This window comes from Lemur catta, chromosome 17 (assembly GCF_020740605.2).
Source record: "Lemur catta isolate mLemCat1 chromosome 17, mLemCat1.pri, whole genome shotgun sequence".
In the NCBI taxonomy this organism is placed as follows: domain Eukaryota; kingdom Metazoa; phylum Chordata; class Mammalia; order Primates; family Lemuridae; genus Lemur; species Lemur catta.
In genome coordinates, this window is record NC_059144.1 from 49,250,760 (window position 1) to 49,262,837 (window position 12,078).

Consider the following 12,078-nt stretch of genomic DNA (forward strand, 5'->3'; position numbering starts at 1 on the left):
GGGAAAATTCTCATCTTCCTAGTCTGACTTCCTCACTCTCCTTTTCAGACTCTGGCCGGTTTTCTCCTTTCTCCACGTCCTGCCCTCTGAGCCACAGCAGGTCCCAGGGCTCCGTGCCTGGAGCAACCATCTTCTCCACCCACACGGAATCACTGGAGCCGCAGTGTGCAGACTCCAGCATGTTCTATGACATCTGGGCTCTTGTCACACACAGATCACAGTCCCCACCCCTGAAGTTTCTAACTCAGGTCTGAGGTTGGGCCCAATAATTTTCCTTTGGAGCTCAAAATTGGTGCTTCTAGTCCTAGGACCACTCTTTGAGAAGAGCTGCCTTATATTTCATGGAAACACTTTTTACAATAAAATATCATCCCTATATTGATAAATTTGTATGTTCATCCTAAACTTTACCCAGATCCCTCTAACTCCAAAATTTCATATGCAACGAACAAGGTAATAACTCTAATGACCACCTGAGACTTTGTAGATTCCAAAACAAACTACTTCCTACACCAGCATATTCCATGGTCTTCTCTATCTCAGGGAATGGAAACACTCCCCTTTCAGTGGTCCTGGCAAAAACCTGAAGTTTTCCTCGACTATAACCTTTCTCTCATACTCCATATACAATTGATCAGCAAATTTTACTGGCTCTGCTGTCAAAACGCATCCAGAATTTGAGGAGTTCTCACCACTACTCCATGACTGCCTTAGATGCTCCTCACTTGGATTATAGCAACAGCCTCAAATTTGTAGTCCCTTTTCCCTGGCTTCCTTTTGACTTCTGGACACATGGATACTGGGAGAGTCACTTAAAATCTAAGTTAGATAATGCCACTCCCTTGTTTAAAAATTACCCAATGCAGATGGGTCTGATTATCTACATAGCAAATCAAAAGAATCAACAGAGAAACTTTTGAAACTAACACAAAAGTTAAACAAGGTAGAGAGATACGAGAACAATTAACAAAAGTTAGTTGTATTCCTAAACAGCAGAAAATACAATTACACCATGACATATTTCAGAATGATATTCACAACACCAAAAACCCTTAAGGTAGTTATGAATAAATCTAACAGAAGATAAAGAAGTATTTTATAGAAAAAAATGATAAAATTTGAGTAAGGAAATAAAAGACCCAAATATATGATGAAGCGTACCACGGACAGAGTGTACCATGGACCAAAGATTCACTATGTTAATGAAGTCAACAAATATATGTTTAGCAACCTTGTAGGGTCAGGCACTATTCTGAGAACAGAATCTGTTCTCAGAGAATCATGATAACGAAGAAACCCCAGCTCCTTGGAGTAGCCAGTGAGGCACTGCCTGAGCTGCACCTGCTACTTCTGCCTTGAATTCCACCCACACACACTCCCTGCTCCAGCTATACCTGGATCCTGTTTGATTCTCTGCAGCATACCAAACACGCCTCTCCTCAGGGGCCACTGATATCAATTTGTCCTCTGCTTGGAACAATTTCCCTCCAGTATCCTGCTGGCCCATGCCCTCAATTCCTGCTCACAGTTCACATCCCAGGATTCACTATCTCTGGTGCCCTACAGAAATAGGAATCTCCTCCATTCCCGCACTGCCGAGCTCCCTGACTTTGCTGCATCTTTTTCTCCATAGGATTTATCAACATCTCATGTACTATGCATAACGCTATAAGCTATATTAAGTAGGAAATTTGTTCTCAGAATACCACCTGACCCCTGAAGGCTGCTAAATATGTATTTGTTAAATTCATTAGAATATTATGCCTTTTGTTTGTTGCTATTGTGAAGGGTATTGAGTCTTTGATTTGGTTCTCAGTTTGACTGTTATTGGCATATATGAATGCCTCTGATTTGTGTGTATTGATTTTGTATCCTGAGACTTTACTGAATTCATTTATCAATTCCTGGAGTCTCTTGGTTGAATCCTTGGGGTTTTCTAGATATAATATCATATCATCAGCAAAGAGTGAGAGTTTGATCTCTTTTGCCCCCATTTGGATGTCCTTGATTCCGCTCTCTTGTCTACTTGCTGTAGCAAGGACTTCCAGCGCTATGTTGAATAGAAGTGGAGATAGTGGGCCACCTTGTCTGGTTCCAGTTCTGAGTGGGAATGCTTTCAATTTTTTCCCCATTCAGTATGATGTTGGCCGTGGGTTTGTCATATATGACTTGTATAATTTTTAGGTAAGTCCCATCTATGCCTATTTTGTTAAGCGTTCTTATCATAAAAGGATGTTGAATTTTGTCAAAGACTTTTTCTGTGTCTATTGAGAGGATCATATGGTCTTTGTTTTTGCTTCTATTTATGTGGCGAATTACATATGTTATGTTGAACCATCCCTGCATCTCTGGGATGAAGCCCACTTGGTCATGATGGATTATTTTCTTGATAAGCACCTGGATTCGGTTTGCTAGGATTTTGTTGAGAATTTTTGCATCTATATTCATAAAGGATATTGGTCTGTAGTTTTCTTTTTTTGTTGCATCATTTCCTGGCTTTTGTCCATGAATAAGGCACACCTCATCATACATTGGGATCTTTTATTTCCTTACTCAACTTTTATTATTTTCTGCATAAAAGACTTCTTCATCATTTATTAAATTTATTCTTAACTGCCTTTAGGGTTTTTAGTGTTGTGAATACCATTTTGAAATACATCATGGTGTAATTGTATTTTCTGCTGTTTAGGAATACAACTAATTTTTGTTAATTGTTCTCGTATCTGCCTACCTTGTTTAACTTTTGTGTTACTTCCCACAGTTTCTCTGTTGATCCTTTGCTGTGCATACAATCATACCATCTGCAGTTGATGATTACAGATTTCTTCCTTTACAATCCATTCTATTCATTTTCCTTGTCATGTAGCATTGATTATGGCATCTGAATAATGCTGAATAATGTCATGATTATCAGCATCCTTGGTTTGCTTCTGACTTCAATATGGGAATTAATATCCAATATTCCAAATAAAACTGGCTGCATATTAGAATCACTTTGGGGAACTTACAGAAAAATGCTGGTGACTGAGTCCCATTCACATAGGTAATTAATAGGTCTGGAGTGAGACTGGGTGTGAATGTGGTTTAATGTCTCCCCAGGTGGCTCTTATTTGTAGGTAGAATTAAGAACCTCTGCCCTAGATTATTGAGATCGTCACCCTCCCCACTTTCTTACACCCAGAAGTCACACAGCTTAGTTACGTAGCCTGATTTCTAGTTCTCTCTATTTTTATCACACCTGGGGACTTCACTGTTTTTCTTGTAAGATCAACTTTACATTTGAAAGCACAGCACATTTGTTATATTTAATGTATCCTTTCTTGATTTGGCAGTATAAGGGCGTGAGGATGTCTCTGCTATCAGATATTGCAAATCAAAAATCTCTTCGAAAACTCCTTTGCATGCTCCGTGCCGTGACAGGTAGTGCTCTGGGCTGCCGTCTTCTTAAGCAATTTTAAAAACCACCTGGGACACTTGCTGCTCTCACAGCAGTGGCTCTCAAGCTCCTCCGCACATTACAATCACCCAGAGAACTGTTCGCATCCCCCTGGCCAGGCTGTGGCCCAAACCAATTTAGTTAGAATCCTTGATGGTGGGGCTTAGGGATCAGTAGCTTTTTAGGCTTCCCAAGAAGTACCAATATGTGGCCACGTTTGAGAGCCTGAGATATGAGCATCCCAGCAGACTCACTCCAGCCACATGTGCAGGGGAGGCTTTGGGAATCATGTTTTATAAGCACATCAGGGGACTGTCACGACAAGCAGAGCTCAGGGCAGTCTCTGTGCTTCCCTGGACCACTGTCTCCCTGCCAGGCTTTCTGGGAACAAGAACCAGCATTGCAGAAAAAAATGCACTCTCATTGCAGCTGAAACATGCCAGGTCATTCCTTGGCTGCTGGATCAAACAACTGGAAAACAAGGGATTCATTCGGTTTTTCTTGTGCCCATTTGTCCAGTCTGTCACTCCTTGGACTGTCACTGAGCTCCTGCTCTGTGTCCTAATCTGCTCCCTTATTTTCTTTTCAGAGAACTTGCCTCACCTCCAAATACCTGAATTATTAATCTGTTGGCTTTCTCTGTCTGAAGGCTTCACATTCACAGCAGAAAACAAAACTAGTTCAATTTCAAGCCAAACTGGAACTTTTCAAATATATATAGTAAAAAGGAAAAAAAAGGGGGGGGGCAAGAACCCATTCTCCTGTTTTGCACGGTGATGCCTTCTGATTTTAACCCAACAAACGACACTGTTTTTTCTGGATCTCACCACCTGCACACGGGGCAAGGTAAAAGGTAAATGGTCCTTACAAATCAAGCAGCAGCCCCCAGGTGACAGAGCAGCTACCGCTTTGACATGCAACACTTCCCTCTGTACACAGCTGCTCCAAGCACCTGTTTTCACTGACTAAATTCCCAGAGTCTGACGCTTCCAAAGGAGAGCGCAGCATTCCCTTGTCCGCTCATATTCCAGAAGACATGTCTGGAAAATCTCGCCCACTGCCTCCTGTCACACAGGGTCATGGCACTCCACAGCAGGCACCTCGAGTGCTCGTCCACCGTGGGCCAGAAGCAGCTGAGTCCCAGAAGGGAGGAGGACGTGCTGCAGTCATAGTGTGACCAAGGGCCAAGCGGGACGTAGCCAAGATGGCCTGTTCACCCGTCTGCCCCACCGTCAGCCGAACGCTGAGGACAACGTTGGTGTCACCCGCAAGGCCACTCTGGCAACGCCTACCCACACCTCCCAGTTCAAATCAGTGTGGTGAAAAGGCAAATAAAAGCTGTCTGAGTCCAGCCAAAAACCCTATCATGTGAGCTGAGAAGCTGTGGAGTCTGCACCACGAGAAGATACTCTTAGTTTTGATACGTGATCCAGGGCAGTTGAGTTCACAGAGTACTTAATGACCAAAATTCCTGTTTCAAGATGAAGAACTCATCATGTACTCTTGTCTTCCTTCATATATCAATTTTTAATGAAAATATACTTTTAAATAGAAAAATATCTATATAAGAGAAGGGTGCAATCCACTTATCTGAGATGTTAAGAAATTTATGTAGCTATAGGGCAAGAAAGACCAGATCAACTGGGTAAATCACCAAAAGAGACGGAAACTCCTGATGGGAAAACGAGAGATGGGGCCACATGCAGCACCCAGACGGGGACAGCAGCCACGTAGCAAAGGCAGGTGGCCTTGAAGGTTGGGTGCTGGTGAGAGGCAGCACACCCGACACGAGAATTCTAGAGCTGGCCAGGACCCCAGGGAGTGTCGCCTCTCTGCGCTGCAGCTGGCAGACAAGACAGCAGCTTCCTGGGAGCTGGGGCATCGCACCTGCAGGACGCATTCCCCCGGGGCTCGGGCTCAGGAAGGATGATCTTACACCTGTCCCAAACTAAGGGTTTTGACAACAGAAACATCATTCCTCAACTTGACCAACACTCAGTGAGGCGCCGCCTTACACCCAGCCCCGTCTGAGCATGCCCAGCCACAGGCCCCCTCTGGAAGCGCTCGCGGCCTGGTTAGGGAGATGGAGAAACACGAGGAACTGTGGCGCAGTGGTCGGGGCAGCCAGACAGCTCAGGAATATGCAGGAAGGAACACCGTTGCATTTTACAGTGTCAGGGGTAGCTTTTCTCTGGAGAGCCCTCTGAATAGAGATGTGAGGGGGATGTGGGTGTTCTCCAGACTCAGGGTCAGCTGCAGAGGAAGTGGAGCTGCAGGTGTGAGACAATCCTGGCGAGACAGCCCATCATGACATTCCCGCCATGCTCCGAGCGTGGCGGAGGGCAGGAGAGCAACACGTGACCCGGGAGGAGACACCTGGAGAAATTGCTACATAAATTCCAAGATTCTACATGTTGCATCATCCTCATTTCATTATGTACTTAGCTCACTTTATCACTAGAAAATCCAATGAGGACTTTTATGAAGACACACACATAATTAATGGTGATAACTCATTAATTTACAAGCCAGTTAATCAATAAGTGGGTTAATCTACTCAGGCATCTGCAGGATTGCGGTGCACCTCTCTGTTTACGCTGCTGTTTATTCTTATTCCACATGACCGGCTTTTGGAGGCGATTAAACTGACAGTGTTGGTCACCACGAAGAAAGCTGATAGATTAATTTCTGCTCACACGATATTCTTCCAGGATACGAGTGGCATATTAATTAATGGCCCACAACCAGATGACGGCATTCCCCATCAGGAAGAAAAATACATTTCCTCTCTATTTCAAAATTTCAAATCAATCTTTCTTTTACTCTACACATCTGTTTAATGTTCTGGCTCGGTTTTATGTGTCTCGAACATAAGGAGAAAACTAAAAACTCGGTTTTGTCAAAAATAGTTACATCATTCAGAGAGGCTTTTTGGTTCACGAAGAAAAACATAAACAAAGCAGGGAGAGAGGACTAGCTGTCTGGAGGTTCTGGTGACTGTTACGTGGAGGGTCCTGCACATGTGAGTGATTTTAAATCAGACCCAAACTCAAGGGCCAGTGCAAACCAGGCAGGTCGTGAAGTGAATGCATCAGGCCAGGGGGGTCAGCGGTCAGCACTGAGCCCCTCTTGAGGGGGCCACCTCCGTGTGGCTTGTGGCTGTTGCTTTATGAAAATCCCTTCTGGCTTTTAAAGATTTTCAGTTTTTAAGGGAGACAAACATCTGATTTTGGTAAGTCTATCAGACAGAGTTTTTAGTTAGAGGTAATGAAATCCGGTGGAGCTAGTTCAGGCAGAAACGAATTTATTATAGAACCTTAGGTAGTACATGGCATTTCCAAGAAGGCCAAGGAACCATGCTGGGATGCCACGCAGCCAGCCAGGGCAATGCCACCATAGGAACTACTTGACACACTAGGGCTGTGCTAGCCCCATGCTGCCCTGGCACCTCGCAGCCCTGGGGACACAGGGGCCAAACTCAGAATGTCGACCACGACCCCTGCCGAGCTTTGAGGTTCTGTCACCCCTGCTGGTGTCCCCAACACGGCTCCACCCTTAGTCCCTCCCACCTCCAGGACTGGGAGACTGTCTTGCTGGCACCAAGGTCACCTGCAGCACCAACTGCACAGAGTCTGGGAAACACATATTCACCTGCCAGGCTCCGTAGTGCTGAAAAGCAAGTTCGAAAGAGGTTACAGTTGGCTTGAGTGAGACAACATCTAGTATTTGTCTCAACCACTAACAAACAGAAAAACAAAATCAAGACTGTGCATTTGAAAGGAGACTGCTCCATGGGCCACGCTTGGCCAGGGGGTCAGCAGTCAGATGCTTGTTCCATAAATAATTTTCAACCTTACTTCCTGCCTCCTGCTGCCTTGCACAGCCCCTCGCCTGGGGCTTGGCACTCGCAGGGCACACAGGAGGTGCGGGCCACAGCCACGGGCCGTGATGAGGAGGTGCTTTTCTCCCCGCCTCGTCTCCTGTGGGTGCAACGTACCCCTTCACCCCAGACAAGCGGAGCTGCCCTTGGCTCACCCACAGCCTGAGGTTTGCCCAGACGTTTCCTCCAGAACTTACCCACACTCACAGAAATAGTCTTTATCTGCAAAGAACAAGTTTAAACAGAGCTGACTCACTGTAAGAGCTGTTTAGAAAGGAGCCTTGTGTTTATTAACTATAGATTTGCAGGCATTGCAAGCAGGAAGGACTGACGTCGCCTGGTGTTCGGCCAGGAGAGCCACGCCTGGGTGCGCCCAGGTCTTCCTCCGACTCCAGCCTGGCGAGGTTTCTACTCATTTTGCACTTCTGGGAAGTATCCCTGTGTCTCTGAAATGCTGGGAACTCGGTCAGCGTTTGACAGGTAAGTGAGGAACACAGAGTGACCAAGTGAATTAGTGGACGGCGCTGACTGGCCTCCCTTTCACTTCTCCTGAGTTTTCCCAGGTGGACTCCCCGGTCACTCTCTCTCTTCATCTCAGGTTTAATCAAATAAGAAAGCTGCAAGTTGACGCTCAGTCCACGCAGCTCAGGTGTAGGTGAAAAGCACCTTGCCTTGTTCTTAATTAACCCAATTTCTGTGTCTAGACCCCAATTTTGCAGGTGGTGGGAGCTAACTCTCTCTTGGTTCAGGGTCCCCATTCTCCCCAGACCCACGTCTGCTCTGTGGGCTTTGCAAAGAGCCACAGCGTGGAGGGAGAGGGAGAACTTGTTCTTGGCTGTCATCCCGCCGCTGTCCCGTCCTGACCTGACGCTCGGCTCCCTTTTCGCCTCCAGGGGCCTCCCACTGTGACACCTTGGCACCCCAGAGTGGAGGCCAGTGGGGTCTGACGTTCTCACAAGTCCATGCACTGAGGGCATGCTGGAATCCCAGGGTTACTGGAGCCCACTGGCCTCCACCGTGTCCAAGCCCTGTCTGGGCCACAAGGTAAGTGGGGGACGCCAGGTAAGTGGGGGCTGTGTAGTGGCCACACCCATTTCCTAAGTCCCACCTAGAGTTGGTACAGGGTCCTCTGCATATCACAGATAGAACTATCCTATGATTTCTACAATTCTCAACCCAGGGCAGGGTCCAGGACTTCCCTCCTTGGGAAACTCTATCTCCTCCTTCCTGGCTTCCTCTCCCCTGTCCCCCGATGCCAGATCTGGGCCCCTTGATTGTCTGGAGGGAGGAAAGCCTTGTTCTGGCTACTAAGATATCCTACACTGTGTCCCGAGTCACCACATTAATCCATTCAATACGGTGCATGGAGGGGCCGCCCCATGGGTGCCAGGTGTTGGGGATAGGCAGGACTGTGATGATGACATAGACATGGGGCCCGCACTCACAGACACGCAAATTAAGGCCCAGGGAACCCATCAGCCAGATCATGTAAGCTGCATGCTGGGGTCGAGTTAGCTTGGGTGGTGAGGGAAGGATTGTCTTCTGAAAAGACCCTCGAATTCAAGAAGGTCAGAGTGGCTGGGTGCACTGAGGAGAACAGGGAGTGAGATAAAAGCTGGACCTACAGAGTTCTGAGGATTTTCAAATATGAGAAGAAGCCATTTCAGAATGGGAGGCTGGGTGTGGCATGGATTGAGCTACTTAAAACCAACTTTATGAGATATCTTTGCATAAAATACAATGCATGGATCTCAAGAGTTCAGTTTAATGAGATTTGGCAAGTGTATGTGCCAGTGTAACCACCACTCCAATTAAGACACAGCATTGCCCCTCACTCCAGAATGTTCTCTCACACCCTTTGCAGTCAGCACCTGACCCGTTCAACCTGGGTGACCATTGATCTGCTTTTACCTCCACGGACTGATTCTACCTGTGCTGGAACTTCATATGGATGGAATCCTACAGTATGCAGTTACGAGTCTAGCTGCTTCGCTCAACATAATGCTTTGGGGATTCGTCTAGTTCATGCACAGATCAATAGTTCATTCTTTCCACAGACGAGGAGATTTTCACTGAGTGAATACACCAGGACTTGATGCCTGGTGCTGGAGATTTGTTTTCTTTGGTTTTAGACTATTATAAATAAAGCTGTGGATATTTGTGCACAAGTCTTTCTGTGGTTAGATACTTTTATGTTACTTGCGGAAACATCTGGGACAGGAACTGCTGAGGCCAAGAACAGGATGTGTTTAACTTAAGAACTTGCCCACCGGCTTTCCCAAGTGGGGGCACCACCTTCTACCCCACCAGCAACGTGCGAGGGTTTCGGGTGCTGCCCGGCCTTGCCCGGTGCTGGGTATTGTAGGCTGTGCCAGCGGCTGTCGGACAGAGTCACCATCGCAGGGTCCAAGACGACGCTGGGGACTTTACGTTTGCCCTGCTCCATCAGTGCTGCGGCTGCTCTTCTCCCAGCGTTTCCCAAAGCCTGGGCTGTGCATACTGTCCTGTCCAAAAATGATCTAATTGGCTGCACAGAAATGGCAGGAAGTACATGGACTCACTCTGCGAGGAACTTATTCCCTCCTCAGTTTTTGTTTTTTTGAATGCTCCCGACGCAATCAAGGAGACGTCCTTAAGGTCTCTGCACCACTGGCTAATCTCCTCTTTAAAATTATACCTTTTATTTTGAAGTAGTCTTTGATTCACACATAGTTCTAAAAAATAATATACAGAAAGGTTCCATGAACCCTTCACCCAGTTTCCCCCAATGGCAACATTTTGCAAATCTATTGTGCAAAATTATAACCTAATCTTCTTTTATAACAAAAAGAGAGTCCACCCCCAAGCTCAGAGCCTTCAGTCTGTAGCCAGCACTGCATAAGTGTCTTATTATGTTTAGCTTCAAGGGTTACGTCCTATTTATAACAAATGATACTAGGTTTCCATTTACAATAATGAGAAAAGTTTTATTACTGAATAAATTGATTTATGTTTTCAAAATGAGTTATTTTAAAGAATATATTATATAAATGATTGTGCTAGCTGTGTGCAGGTATGGAAAATCATGAAAGTGAATGATACATAATTAAAGTTAGGGAAACACTGAAACTATACTATTTAATATCAAACAGAATGTTTTTCAGACCCTACTTCTTCTACATTAAGCAACTATTATGAATCCCACACATCATGAATAGACCCTACTGCCACAGATATTCGTTGAGAGTCTTACGAATGCAAAGATTTTCCTGGGCCTTCTGAGTCACTCAGAGATAAGGTGTATCCTAGACTCAAATGACCCGCAGCACTGCAAGGAGACGTCCGTTCATTCCATATTCATGAGCACCTGGCAGGTGCCAGGTGGTGTCCTCAAAGTGAAGAGGCAGAAACAAAGACCAGAGGGGCTCTCTGTTTTTGGAGTTGCATCTAATTGGTAAGACAGGTGAGGAACACTCTCCGTGAAGGTGACAAAACGTCACGGGAGAGAGCAGGCAGGGATGAGGTGTGGGGAGGCCGTACTACACAGACGGGTGGGCAAGGGCCTAGCTGCGGAGGGGGCTTGGCGCTGAGGCCAGACATGCAAAGTCGTGGAGGAAAAGTCCCCTGGACAGAGGGAACAGCACGTGCGAAGGCCGGGAGGCGGGCATGAGGTGGGTACACGGCGCACAGTGCACGCGCCGTGTGATCGTTACACAGCAGCCGTAACTCAGAGGGAGGAAGTGCCGAGTGTCTGGATGATTCTGAGGTTGGATGTGGACAAGAGGAGTAAAGCCGGACACAGGCTGAGCCCACAGGAGCTGCAAGCCTGCCGTGCAGCCACGGATGGGGCTACAGGAGATGGGACAGAGGCTTGAGCTTGGAAAACAGAGAGGACGTGTAAAGACCTATTTGCAAAATGCCTCAGGCAGAAATGCCATTTCCTGAACATAACACCTTACAGTGGGTTGAGTTTTATGCCCCCAAATATTATGCTCAAGTTCTAGCCCTCAGTTTCTGTAAATGTGACCTTACTTGGGAACAAGCTCTTTGCAGATGTCATCATGCTGGTTGAGGGGAGGCCCCAAACCCAACCACTAATATCCTTTAGAAAAGAGCTGGACATAGACCCACAAAGGAGAGTGCCAGCCGACAACAGAGGCAGAGCACGGAGTGACATGTTTAGAACAAGCCGGGAAAGAGGCATGGAACCAATTCTTCCTGGAAAGCCCCTGAAGGAACCAACCCTGCAGACACCTTGACTTCAGACTTCCGGCCTCCCAAACTGTAAAGAACGAATTTCTCTGGTTTAACCCCCAGTCTGTGGTAACTTGCCGCAGCGGCCCCAGGACACTAACGCAGCCCCATTCCCTCTGCACACCTGGGCAGCGACCCTGACGCCTGAGAGTGAGACATTGCCTCTTCCTGCCCGAGGCGCCAATGGTTGTCTCTGATTAATTTCAGGTCTGGAATTGTGACCCCCGCCCCCTCGTTTGTCCAGCGCTGCTTCCCCAGTCAAGGCGGCGATGTTTACGGGTTCACTGGGAGAAGACCTGCACTGGCTGTGTGAAGTGTCAGCTTCCCCAGTTTCTACCTGTGGCTTGTACTTTCCTAGCGCACTTTAAAAAATAGGCTATTGGACTTGTTGACATAATAAGATGATCCAGTAATCACTTGACCCAAATAAACAAATGCCAATTAGCTACCCACAGTGGTGGGTGGCAGGCTGCAGGGTGGTCTCAGTGATCCAGTCCCTGGATTCACAACCTGCAGTGATCTCTTCCTG

At 46.7% G+C, this 12,078-nt stretch overlaps 1 long non-coding RNA gene across 1 annotated transcript; it reads left to right on the plus strand.

Annotated features, from left to right (window-relative positions):
- Positions 1 to 7,682: 7,682 nt before the first annotated feature.
- On the plus strand, positions 7,683 to 9,481 carry LOC123622509. The gene is made up of 3 exons (XR_006729534.1): positions 7,683 to 7,796; positions 8,210 to 8,360; positions 9,181 to 9,481. It is a non-coding gene; the product is annotated as an uncharacterized LOC123622509 (long non-coding RNA).
- Positions 9,482 to 12,078: the final 2,597 nt, after the last annotated feature.